At 37.8% G+C, this 13,001-nt stretch overlaps 1 long non-coding RNA gene across 1 annotated transcript in view; it reads left to right on the plus strand.

Moving 5' to 3' along the window:
- The first annotated feature begins 215 nt into the window (after positions 1–215).
- Positions 216–13,001, plus strand: part of LOC134325765 (uncharacterized) — a 46,860-nt gene continuing 34,074 nt past the window's right edge. The window contains exons 1-2 of the long non-coding RNA XR_010014345.1: positions 216–277; positions 970–1,103. This is a non-coding gene — a long non-coding RNA (uncharacterized LOC134325765). The remainder of the gene's footprint in view (positions 278–969; positions 1,104–13,001) is intronic.

Below are 13,001 nucleotides of genomic sequence, written 5' to 3' on the forward strand. Positions count from 1 at the left end.
TGCCACATTAACTACATTAAAATGCTCTTATCAAATCAAGCCTTGTTAACATGAAAATTGGTGATGTGTTTTATACTGTAATGGGATGCTTGTTGTTCATTGTTTAGCCATTGATTATTGATAGTCGGTTATTCTTTAAAAGATATTGGCTAAATTTGCATCTCTAGTTTTAGCTGACTGGAACTTTTTTGAATATTGCCCTAACTGTAATTATAGGCATTTTGGCCGAAGACCCGAAATGAAGACAGGATATTCTGTTACACACTGACAGCAACATGTGAGTGAAAGTGTCAGTGATGTCTAGTTTTAAAAAAGGACAACAGAAGAGCACTAAAACAACAGTAAACCTGATAGATTAATCTGCAATCATACTCTCCATGTTACAAAAGTGTAGCAATATAGCATATTCTTCCACAGGTGTATGAATTATGTATATGAAGATGATTTGATGGGTGTGAAATAGAGAGCGTCTGATTGAAATGCTGCATGGCGTGCATTACGCCAGCTTCTCTCTCTCCACGTGTGGAACACCAGGGTCAGAACCCTTTGCTAATTTGTGAAAAGCTGACAGCTCGTGAAAGAAATGAGAAAATTATACATTCTTGTGGAAATCATCTGTGGTTCTTCAGAATGAGTACAATACCGTCTGCAACTGGCTTTGTGCGGCAGACACCTGGCAGCCTCTCAGTCTCTGAAGTCACACTGTTCAGTTTGTCAGCACACAGCAAACTCACAGAATACTTTATGTACTCAGGCTCACCTTTCCATGTGGAACACAGCTTATTAATAAATATAGCCTGTTTCAATCTGGACCTTTTGATGAGTACTTTGCACATATAGTAATTTTTGAGAAATAAGTTTCCATGTTGTGTGTATCATGAGAAATGTGTTTCTTCCTTACCAAGTATGTGGATGTGAGTGTACAAAATTTTTTATCTCTAATAGTGATCTGAATTTTCTTTCTTCTAGATTCAAAAACCGACTGAGTTAGTCGAGTTAGAGAAACTGAGTTGGAGAAATGCAAGCTGTCACCTTATTGGACATCATGTGAATAACCAGCCCACTGGACTGTCACTCCTAAGCACCTGCTGTGCTTTTTTCTGGTAAGTGTGCAGAGAAAAGACCACTCAGCTTCAGCTGAACAGAGCGGAAGACTGGAGAGGTCTTCAGAGATGTCTTGAAGGGTAAATCACTAAGTTGTGAACAGGGTGAGCATAAAGCATGCTCGAAAGGGCACTCTGTTTGTGCGCTTACAATATTAATTGTCACTTTTATAGGTTTTAATTGTTAGGGTTTTCACCTCTGCTGTTATTTAACCAAGCCACCCCTTAGTATCCCACCTCGAGATACTAATTGATTACTTAGGATTCAAATAGCTGAAGGAATCAAATAGCATTTTCATTTTTCCTTCACCCAGAAAAATAAGACACACACTTGCATTTTTTTGCAAGATCAAGCTTATCTTCTGTGATTGTCAACACACCTTTGGCTGGTCATATATTATACATAATTCCTCGCTGAGTTAACCTTATTGACAAGCTCTTTATAAACACCTATTTAAGTCCAAACTAAAAAAGTCTAATCGCTTTAGAATGAACATTCACAATGAGACTCAGGCCAATTATTTACCTGGACAGTGACATTCCTTCTGGCCTCTGCCACACCCAACAAACAACTAAACAAACCTTCGCTCTCCTCTCTTGTTCTCTTTCTCTTGAAGGCAGCCAGGTTTAATGGAGAGAGACTGGTAATCTTAAGTAAACATCATTAACTGTTTGCTTCAGTCAGACACAGTGTGTGTGTGCCACTGACTCCTTTGTGCTGCTATCAGCAGTTTAAAAAGGTTTTGTGCTGTAACCGTGTAAGACCTGTGCCAAGTCTTTTAGGTGCCGCCTTTCTCACTAAACCATCTTATATTTAGAGACTTGATCTTTAGAAAGCTGAAACTTTAGAATGCAGTCTCAAGTTGAAATACCAAACCAGCATGCAAATGCAGTTGAGTTCACTCTCTGGCTCTCAGAGAAACCAGAAGGATAAGTTGATTGGTGGATGTTTTAGTGCTGTTTGGACTTGGCTAACACAAGCCAGGAAAGTCCTTGGCAGAGATTAAAGGGGCTGATTTAAGCGACAGTAGACCAGCTCGGCTTCCTGTGTTGGTCTTTTTGTCATTACAATGGTACAAGACCGCATAATGCAAACATATACTCACTGGCCACATTATTAGATTCATCAGTTTTGTATACATTTATTTGCCATTTTATGGGCTACATATACCATATACATCATAAATCCCAAGACTGTGTTTTAGCTTCACCCAATGCATGCAGTTTTTTAAAAATAAATAACATAAAGTATATGTATTTATCTTTGGGAAGGGCCATTCCCTGTTCCAGCATGTCTGTACTTTTGTGCACAAAGCAAAGTACATAAAGACATAGTTTGACGAGTTTGGTATGGAGCACCTGTGGCTTGCACAGAGTCCTGACTTAATCTCATCTCAGAGCATCATATTTGCTAAAGATCAGTGATTGTATAAACACAAAATGCATCTACATGTTAGGTGTCGCTTATAAAAATGGTCATTGAATGTATGTATTTAAGTGACCTGTGTGTATGTGTATGTTTTTTTTTTTTTTCAAAGCAAACACTCTTTTGGCGAAACATTACCTCAGCCAACACACAGCAACTCTTTCATCATTTGCTGGTAGAGGTCACTACCTAAGAACACACACTCATACAGGCACAAATTCACTGTGCATATTGCACCTGCCTCTGCTCTGACCCCCATTACAAAGGTCAAGGAGAAATATACATCAGATTCACCATCACAGGGTTAATGGAAGAAAAGAATGAAGTACAGAAAAGGGAGAGGTAGATAGAAAGGGGGTTTGACGCGGGCGTAGGACTGATCACATCCCCCACAGGGGTGAGTAAATACAGCCTAATGGCCACTGATTAATTTTCATTGCTCTCATCTGCCCAGTAAAAAAGAGATGTAATGACCTGCACCTCTGTTTTTCTGTCTCACTTTCTTGCACATGTTTCTTGCAGATCAGTTTTTGATTATAAATTAAAAGGAGCTGTAAATGGCATAATGCTGCTTCTGGGCTTCTGATTGCTGTATCTGATTAGAGAATGTCAGTCTGCACATTTTTCTTTTCTCTTATGCTCATCCAGTGCACTGCAACACTCAAGAATGTGCTGCACACACAATGGCCCTTCTACTCCACATGCAGCTAAACACTAAATAGCACAAGCTTTAATCAAACACATTCTTCCAGCTTTTCTTTCTCTCCACTGTCTCCCTTTGTATGCGTTTTCTGCCTATTCTTAGCTCTGTAAATTTTTTTTGTAGTTTACTTCAGGTGTGAAAAATGGCAACAAGTGAAAAATCACCAGTAATTAAAAAGCATTCATGCATGCAGGTAAGGGATGAGAAGCGCAGGGTTTTTAGAGTTTCTTAATTGTGGTGAAGTTTTGGCACCATTTTTGTTTGTTAGTTCGCTTTTAGAACAATGTGGACACATATACCAATCAGGCATAGCATTATGACCACCTCCTTGTTTCTACACTCACTGTCCATTTTATCAGCTCCACTTACCATATAGAAACACTTTGAAGTTCTACAATTACTTACTGTAGTCCATCTGTTACTCTTTTAGCCTGCTTTCACCCGGTTCTTCAATGGTCAGGACCATCACAGAGCAGGTATTATTTAGGTGGTGGATCATTCTCAGCACTGCAGTGACACTGACATGGTGGTGGTGTGTTAGTGTGTGTTGTGCTGGTATGAGTGGATAAGACACAGCAGCGCTGCTGGAGTTTTTTTTAACACCTCACTGTCACTGCTGGACTGAGAATAGTCCACCAACCAAAAATACCCAGCCAACAGTGCCACCTGGGCAGTGTCCTGTGACCGCTGATGAAGGTCTAGAAGATGACCAACTCAAACAGCAGCAATAGATGAGCGATCGTCTCTGACTTTACATCTACAAGGTGGACCAACTAGGTAGGAGTGTCTAATAAGAGTGGACAGTATTTAAAAACTCCAGCAGTGCTGCTGTGTCTGATCCACTCATACCAGCACAACACACACTAACACACCACCACCATGTCATTGTCACTGCAGTGCTGAGAATGATCCACCACCCAAATAATACCTGCTCTGTGGAGGTCCTGACCATTAAAAAACAGGGTGGCTAAAAAGGTATGTAGAGAAATAGATGGACTACAGTCTGTATTTGTAAAGCTACAAAGTGCTTCTATATGGTAAGTGGAGCTGATAAAATGGACAGTGAGTGTAGAAACAAGGAGGTGGTCATAATGTTATGGCTGATCAGTGTAACTATGTTGAGAAAATAGAAATGGTTTTATAAAACTGGATGTTCAAACTGATTTTCTTAAGCGGTGAGAAATATAATGTTCACTGGTGTAAATCCTGTTGTGTACTTCTTGGTCCACAATAATTGACCATTATCATCATTAGCTTATTTTCACAATGAAGTACATCTGCCTCACGAGGTTCCACTCCATATATCTTAGATAAACAAATGACTTCTGTCTTGCTCCCTCTCCCGTTCATCTCAATCCATAGATCCATCTCTTCATCACAGATTTTGTAGTATGGCTCAGATGAAAAGAGAAGAGTTCTGTGGTAATAGGACTGTATCTGTGGATTCACATCAAGACACACATACACATTAAGAGTACACACTGCTGTCCTCTTGTACCAGGGTTAGATCAAGTATGTATAAATCTGAGTCAATTCATTAGGCCAAGAGAAGAAAAGACATTCAAGGACTTTTTTCCATTCACCAAGAAGGAAGAAATGAAAAGGTATTGTGTAAGGGAGTGAAGAACATCATTAAATAAAGCAAAGAGCATTGTTGGCAAAAAGAAGGAAAGGAAATGCATGTTGAGAGAAAGCAGTCAGGCATTTGTATATAGGCAGGAAGATGCTATAGGATGCAGTGGTGTCAGCACCTTTCTCTTGTTTTTTTTAAGTGCAGGCTGGCCTCATCACTCTAGCTCAACAGGGAAGAAGAGTGAGGTAAAGGCAGCTGGCCTTCTACCACCAGTGAGATTCTGCTGCTGTCTGTCCTTATTTTGTTTCATGGGGGAGGAAGGGGATTGAGGAAGGGGATTGAGTATGGGGAAAGCACCCAGAAAAAATGCTTACCTATAAAGGACTTTGAAAGGAATGAGGAAAAAGTAAAGATGAAGGACATGGGGTGCAGAAAGGTGTTAATACGAAAAAAGATCAGCATTTTGTTCCAATCCTTTGGCTTTTCATGCTATGAACTTGCTGTGATGTTCCAGATGTTCTAATAGTTGGAAAAGACTCTATATTGCCAAAAGTATGTGGACACATCATTATATGCTTGTTGGACAATCCATTCCAAAACCATGGGTATTTTTATAGTCCCCCACCCCCTTGCTACTGTTAAGCAACCACTTCTATCATGATAAATATGCACTGATGTTGGACAAGACTGCCTAGCTAGGAATCCATGTTTCAGCTCATCCCACAGGTGTTTAGTATAGTTGAGGCCAAAGCTCTTTAAATCCCACAACATTGCTCCATGGCAGGTCATTAAACCATTTCTTTATTAACCTTACATTGGTGCATATTCATGCTGGAGTTGGAAGCATATGATTAGTATTTTATACTCCTGTTAACAGTGTGTATGGCTGAACCACCTGAACTCTAAATATATTACCACATACTGTGCTTTTAGCCAGAAATTGTATTCTTGTAAAGAAATATGAACATATTGCAGCAAAGTTGCCAAGCATGAAACTTTTGTACCACTAATTCAAAGACCAGTGTGTGGGTGGTAAATTACAATGTGTGCTTAGTTTATTAGTAAATATAGAGGGTTTTGCCAACATTACAGTCAAATCATTAGATAATAGATTTGTATTCTCATCTGCTTTTCATGCCTGCTGTGCCCCATCCCTAAAGGTAAAACCACAAACAACACCAGAGGATACAGTAAGGTCTCTAATCAAGGCAATCAGTGCTGTTTTCAAACGTGCACAGCAAAGGAGCTGTGAGCTGGGTTCATCGTTGTCTGTGGTTTAATTACTTGTTTTTGCATTCTGATGGAGGGGGGTGATTGTGCCTTGTCACCTATCACTGAACATAAAGGACTAGCCAATTACCTTGTTTAGATGCTAATGATTGGGTTTCATTAGTGGCCGCTCTTAGCCTCCCTCACCCGGTAAATGAATGAATATGCTATGATTTCAATTATTGGAATTATGGAAATTGCTTTTAAAAAGACAACACGGGTATCATCAGCTCTCCACTGTGACATAATGTCATTTTAATTTCCATAATAGTTTTAATTGTCAGAGGTCCCGTGGTGTGTTAATCATTTAATTGTATTGTCTTTTGCCTTTGGTAACACCTACATCCAGCCAGCTCTCAATCACACTAAGTTGCAATCAGGATCAAGAGAGGAGTTGGTAAAGTCCAGCCTGACATGCAATTTAAAGTTTTAAAGCAAGGGCATTCAAGATGTTGTCTACTTTCTCTAGAGCACAATTTAGCTAAAACAATTATGCCACACATTTTAATTGAATTATTAAACAAAAAGGGTCTGAGTCACCTTCAGTAAGAACTGCCACCTGTTATACACTTTTTTCAGCAGGTTTCTCAGCTGTTATTACCATTTGTTAATCCACAGGTCCTATGTCTTTACTGAATGTAAGATAGAAATGTTTTACTGATTAATTCTTCTTTGTTCTGCACGTGTGAATATGAGTTCAGGTAAAAAAGAATTTTGCTTGTCTTAGTGAAATAGAAGCTGTAGCTTCTCCTCCGGTGGCTAAGGAAATACAGCCAGGTCTTTGTTTTCTCTCAAGAAAAAGTGAGATAAGGACCTATAAGTGTGAAAAGGTAGACAAATTACCAATTTATACGGACTTGCACATAAAGGAGAAATACTATTGATATGTAAACCAATCTTTACTGTTCAACAATGTGCTGTACAATCAATTACAATTACCTTGAACATCAATCTTGTTTCAGACTTGCGGGCTGGTAGAGACCTGGTGTTTTTCCACCAAAGAACTAATATTTTTTAATGGACTTGTTGGATTAATTGGGGCAGCCTTTCACAATTAACAGAAAGCGACTTGAATAATTATCCTGAAGGCTAATGCTTTATTGGCTTTATTTTTGTATAAAGTATTCCAGCAAGGGCAAGGTTGGTGTATAGGGTACACAGAATAGAACATTTATAAGGATGCTCATGGTGGTTGAAAAACTTATTACTGACAATTAAAAACATTTAAAAAATGCTTACTGATTAGTCACTGTCAGTGTTGTGTGTCATTGTAGGCTACTACATGATGAGCAAGCTTGAAATAATAAAAATATTCAAACCATGAAGTTAATTACATTTTATATAACAGACTTTACTGATATCATTCTTTAGTTTCTCATGGTTTGTTAGGCATTGTGCCACTAACAAGGCTTAATAATGCAAATGACACAAACAGCATAATCCCACCCTTGCACAGCTGGTGCAGTGGGTGCTACTCAGGGACTTTTGAGAGCCTTGCTTCTAGTCACTGCCTGCAAGGAGTTATGCATGTGTCTGTGCCTTGTGTATGTGTGTCTTCTATTCAAACATGGCTGTAAGTGAAATGGCTGCTCTTAATTCCCCTAGCAGTGAGTGTGTGAGGACCTTTAATAGATTGGTGATTTGTCCAGGGGGTATTTTCTGCCTTGCACCTAGTGTTTTAGGTGGTTCTAGACCCACTGTAACCCAGATCAGCAAAATAGGTCATCAAATGCAAATGAGGTCAGAATTCATTTTAAAAAGCAGAAGTTACAGTGTTTCACTGTTCCAGTTTCTTGGAAGTCAGAGCTGCTCTAGGAACGCTGGCCCAAGATGGACTTTTCTGTGTACAAGAACTGAGCCTACTTCATCACCATGGCAATAGGGTCTAAAAGAACAGAGGACCAGAGATGATCAGAGAAATAAACCTTATCTACAGCCAAGCAACAAGATTAAAAAAAAAAAAGAAATGTCCACCTTGGTCCAGTTTGCATTGACAAAATAATAAGAATCGTAAAAAGTAATCTGATTGTCTAGGAGTCTGCTGTATGATCTATAGTGTTGTGTGGAGACAGAGGCTGATTTTTTAAGAAATCAATGTAGTGGTGATTGACAGCTCTGAACGACTCTCTAACCTTTCTGCTCTGTCTCTTAGTGTGCCAAAAAGGGGCAGTCAAGTGAGCCCCTCAAACATGGAAAAAAGAGACATTCAGATGCAGCCATGCAGAACACCATATCGCTGCTTAAGCAGAATGGCTTCTTTTGAGAGAGTCTAGAATATGAGAGAGCAAGAAAATTATAGAGGTACAGAAGAAGAGAGAGAGAAGAGTACAGATAGATAGAAAAGGATACAACAGCACTTAATCCAAAGTCTTTTAACCATCACAAAGTTTTTACAGCAATAGAGATGCTTTAATATGCAGTCTACACACCCCTGTTACAATGTCAGTCTTTTATGAGATTTAGGTGAATTATTCTAAAAGTTTTTCCACCTTTTCAGGTCCTGGCTCTGGCTGGACTATTCCAAAACTTTGCTAAAAGGTGAAATTCCCTTTATATTTGCAGTTTATTGGTAAAAGCTTTAATGATTTGTGCCAAAATTGACTGGTATTTGGAACTGTTTACAATTCCCTCGACCTTGACTAAAGCCACAGTTGCAGCCAAAAAAGAACGGCACCAAAGCATAATGCTATCACCACCATGCTTCACTGTGATGATGCACAGTGTTGTTTTTGCACCATACATACCTCTTGGAATGATGTATAAATTATGCCCAGACATATGAAGAATACAGGAGATTGTACTTGCCAGAAATTATTGCAGCTCATTTAATGTTACTGCAGGCCTTTTGGCAGCCTTCTGGACCAGTTTTCCCCTCTTGTCTTTTCATCAATTTTGGAGACGTCTAGTTCTTTGTATTGTCACTGTTGTTCCATATTTACTGACTTGTTGATGGCTATATTAATTGTATTCCATGGTATATGTAATGCCTTGTAATTTTTTTATCCTGGTACTGACTGACAGCTTTTAACAGTGAGATTCCTTTGTGGACCATGGCTTTTGCTGTACGATGCAACTAAGTAAATCCTGCAACTAAGTAAATCCTACTAGAAGAGCTGACAGTTTAATGGGGTTATTAATGACTTTATTTGATGGCAGAGTCGATGACTACTGTTTAACATGAGTTTGAATTTAATTGGTAAATTCTGAACACAGCCGCATCCCTGATTGTAAAAGTGTGGATGATTCTGCTAGTTTTTATAATTGTTTGTTTTCACTACTAAACGATTTTAGTTTGTTTTTCAATTAAATTGCACAGGGTGGAATCGCATTAAGGGTGGAAATAATTCTAAAATTATTGATCTTGGTCTGATATTTTTTTTTACATCGCAAAAACCAGGCTTTTTAACAGGGGTGTGTAGACATTTTTATATCCACTGTAGTATGAATTTCCAGAACCGCATATATCCTTATATTCACTGTCTCTGCCCAAATAACCTTTTATGCAACTAATCGTTTTACTGTTTGCCAATTGTTTAATGTGAGATAGGTGGATAAAGCAAAAGACAATTACAAGTAGAGGTGCAAACATAGCAAGAGAGTTGGCTGTCCATTAGCAGATATACTGACTTAGTACAATAGCTTTATTACAGTTAATTTCATGGAGATTGCCTGATCGTGTGGTATGATATTTAGGCAGCAACAAAGGGTCAAAAGCTGCTTTGAGGCAATTTCTCAGTGCTTGTACAAGCATGCCACCTGCTGGTATTTAAGTAAAGTTGCAAATGTCCTCACATTTGGAAAACAACTGCCCTTCGAAGACAGTACGTAATAAACACGGTAGTAAATAAATCATATATCTCTTTGCCTCTCCCGCTGTCTCACATGCACGCACACGGTCATACCTGCCTAGCATCTGGTTTATCTCAGGACGAATTCTTCTATCAGGCTCCATTGTGTGGCAGGACTATAAGAGGCCCTTATGGGAGGCTGAGCTCAAGAGAGAGGGTTAGAGGCCATGAAAGTGCAGGAGGCTGAGAGCGATTCAATCGCTCAACAAATGGACCCAACTAATAGAGGCAGTCTCTGATCCTGGCCGACACACAGCTGAGGGCCTACTAATAAGAAAGGGTTGAACAGGAGAGAGAAATATGGGATAGTGAAAATGAGGGGAAGGGAGAGAACAGAGTAAGAACAAGCAGTAATAATTTTATTGGTCAGATAATAATCCAGCAGTGGTATTATGGATGCAAGATATGTTGCGGAACCTACTGTCCACGGTTATTTTGACATCAAGTAGAAGATTATATGATTTTGTGAGTGTAAATTATTATGTAAAAGATTTTAAGGGTAAACACAATGGAAAAAAAGAATTTATAATAGAAAGGTAAATCTTAGTGCAGAAGATCCCCAAAGATTAGAGTACTGCGCTTTTGCATTTATCAATACATGACTAAAACAACTACTAAACCTTAAACCAGTTGTGTTAAAATTAATTTATTAGCTAACTATCTAATGTGCTGCTAGTTGTCATAAAATTCTAATTCTGAAATTCATATTTTACATAAAATATTTCCACAACGTTTGCAGTCTTTCAAAGTAAAAAAAAGCCTTAAAGAAATGAAATAATTATTATAATAACTATTACAATTATTTTAGGCAAAAAGAAAATTCATTAAAAAATATCAAACAACAGGATATGTGTATCCAAATGTAACAGGTACGTATGGTTACAGTGACCTGGTTAGCTTAGAGAGAGAGATTTCTTTCATTTACACCTTTTAATATTTTGCTATGAAAAAAAGCACCCGAGTAAAATTAGACTATTAAGATTATTAGATTATTAGATTTATGCTACTTCAACTATGAAACTTAACAGCTTGACACTTCACCAAAGCAGTGCAAAATATATTTGGACAATGATTTAATTCTTGTGTTATACTTCTGCCTACTTTTTTGTTCACTCACTTTAACACCCTCCTAACACAAGGGCACACATTATTACTTAATGATATGCTTACTAGAAATGTAGTAAATACAGTGCTGAAAATGTTTAGATTTTATTTATGGACTTTTATCCAATACTTTTGTGCCCCCTAACCTTAATAACTGCTTGTACTACTCTTAGCAATGGTGAACTTTTGAATGGAGTATTAGTTACACACTAAATGAATTTAACACACTAATAAATTAGACACACTGTTTGGTTTTTAGGCAGGAACTTTTTGTTTTAGGTCATGCCATATCATAACTTTTTGGTTTAAGTAAAAATTTAGTAGGTGACTTGGTGACAACTGTAATTCTTACTACAAGTGTAATTCTGCCACTTAGATGTAAACTTGCTTTTGTATCCCTTGTATTCCTGCTTCACAATTAGTTTAGGTTTGTGAGCTGATGTAAATGGAGAAAAACACCTAGTTAATTATAGGAGTGGCTTGTATTGGGGTCAGCAACAACTTGTTGAGAAAGTCACAAAAATCCCAGACTAGATTAATATATTAATAAATAAACTCTCAGTGACTATCATTTGCATTTTGTACACTATTTTAATGTCTGCTGCTATATTTGCTTGTTTACATATCAAATAAGATCAAGATGTCATATCTATGACATATAGCTAATGTCATAGTATGTCGTAGTATGTTTTTGTTTTAACACAACCTCTCTTCATATTTACTGATTACCTTGTACTGGCCAACGCCGCACTTGTCTTTAGGTCCTTTCTCTAGATCTTACTTTATTTCAGTCCAAAAATGTCCTGTATATTTTTTGTTGGTCTTTGTCTTTATTGCACAGCTTTTTGTCTGCACTGTGTATCTTGTATTGTTTGCACCTGTGGTGTGATGCACCCTGGTCCTGGAGAAAAGTTGATCATTTTAATATGTACTTGTCTATACTTGAAATGACAATAAAGCCTCTTGAATTAACTGCGGACATCTATGCTGGCCTAAACAATGGCCTGCAATGGCCTAAACAACAATACTAGGCAAAATGGGATTCATGGGAGGGTAGCAAGGATGCAGCCCCTGACAACAAAGAAAAACATTAATGCTTGTCTGCAATTTGCAAAAATGCCAAAAGGGTGGGGAAATATTAATAATAATTAAATAAAGAAAAACAACGAAAAGAAAAAATACACCTGGAGAATTCTCTGTTTTATAGACAGAAATGTCACAATGTAAACTACATTGACTACTTGACTACAAGGATCTTACAAAGAAATTGCTCTAAATTCCAAGCTAGCCAGGTCACTGTAAATATAAAGACCTGTTAAATTATTGGATATGTACAGTATACTGACGTTTGATATTCTTTTATGAATTCTCCTTTTGCCAAAAACATGCACGATTTATATACTGCAGGACAGGCTTAAATGTACTAACAATTAGCTTAATTGGTTGACCAATTAAATATGAATAGCTTGTTGATTGAAAACCATGGGAACAATTGCTTGCTTTTCTCAAGACTGCCTTTAGATTAATGAAGTTATTTGTTTTACTCAGGTACCCTTTAAGTAGTATGCTTAGTAGTGTTCTTTGTTCCATGATCTAAAATTCAATAAAAAAAAATATGCCATAACACAGCAATCTTAAGGAAATTAAGGAAAGTTATTTCTCATTGAGAAACGCAGTACTTGTGTTTCTGGCTTTTAAGACTTTTGGTTATTGATTGAGTGATCACTTCTGCACTACATTTTTTGAAATATAGTGATACATGTCATAAATTAGAATCAGAATATCTTTATTGTCAATACACCATATCAAAGTAAAGAAAAACATTTTACATTTACATTTTCGGCATTTAGCAGACGCTTTTATCCAAAGCGACATACAGTCCAAGCAATTGAGGGTTAAGGGCCTTGCTCAAGGGCCCAACAGTGGCAACCTGGCAGAGGTGGGGTTTGAACCAGCGACCTTCTGCTTACTAGTC

The sequence above is a fragment of the Trichomycterus rosablanca genome, chromosome 13, assembly GCF_030014385.1.
Source record: "Trichomycterus rosablanca isolate fTriRos1 chromosome 13, fTriRos1.hap1, whole genome shotgun sequence".
Taxonomy (NCBI): Eukaryota; Metazoa; Chordata; class Actinopteri; order Siluriformes; family Trichomycteridae; genus Trichomycterus; species Trichomycterus rosablanca.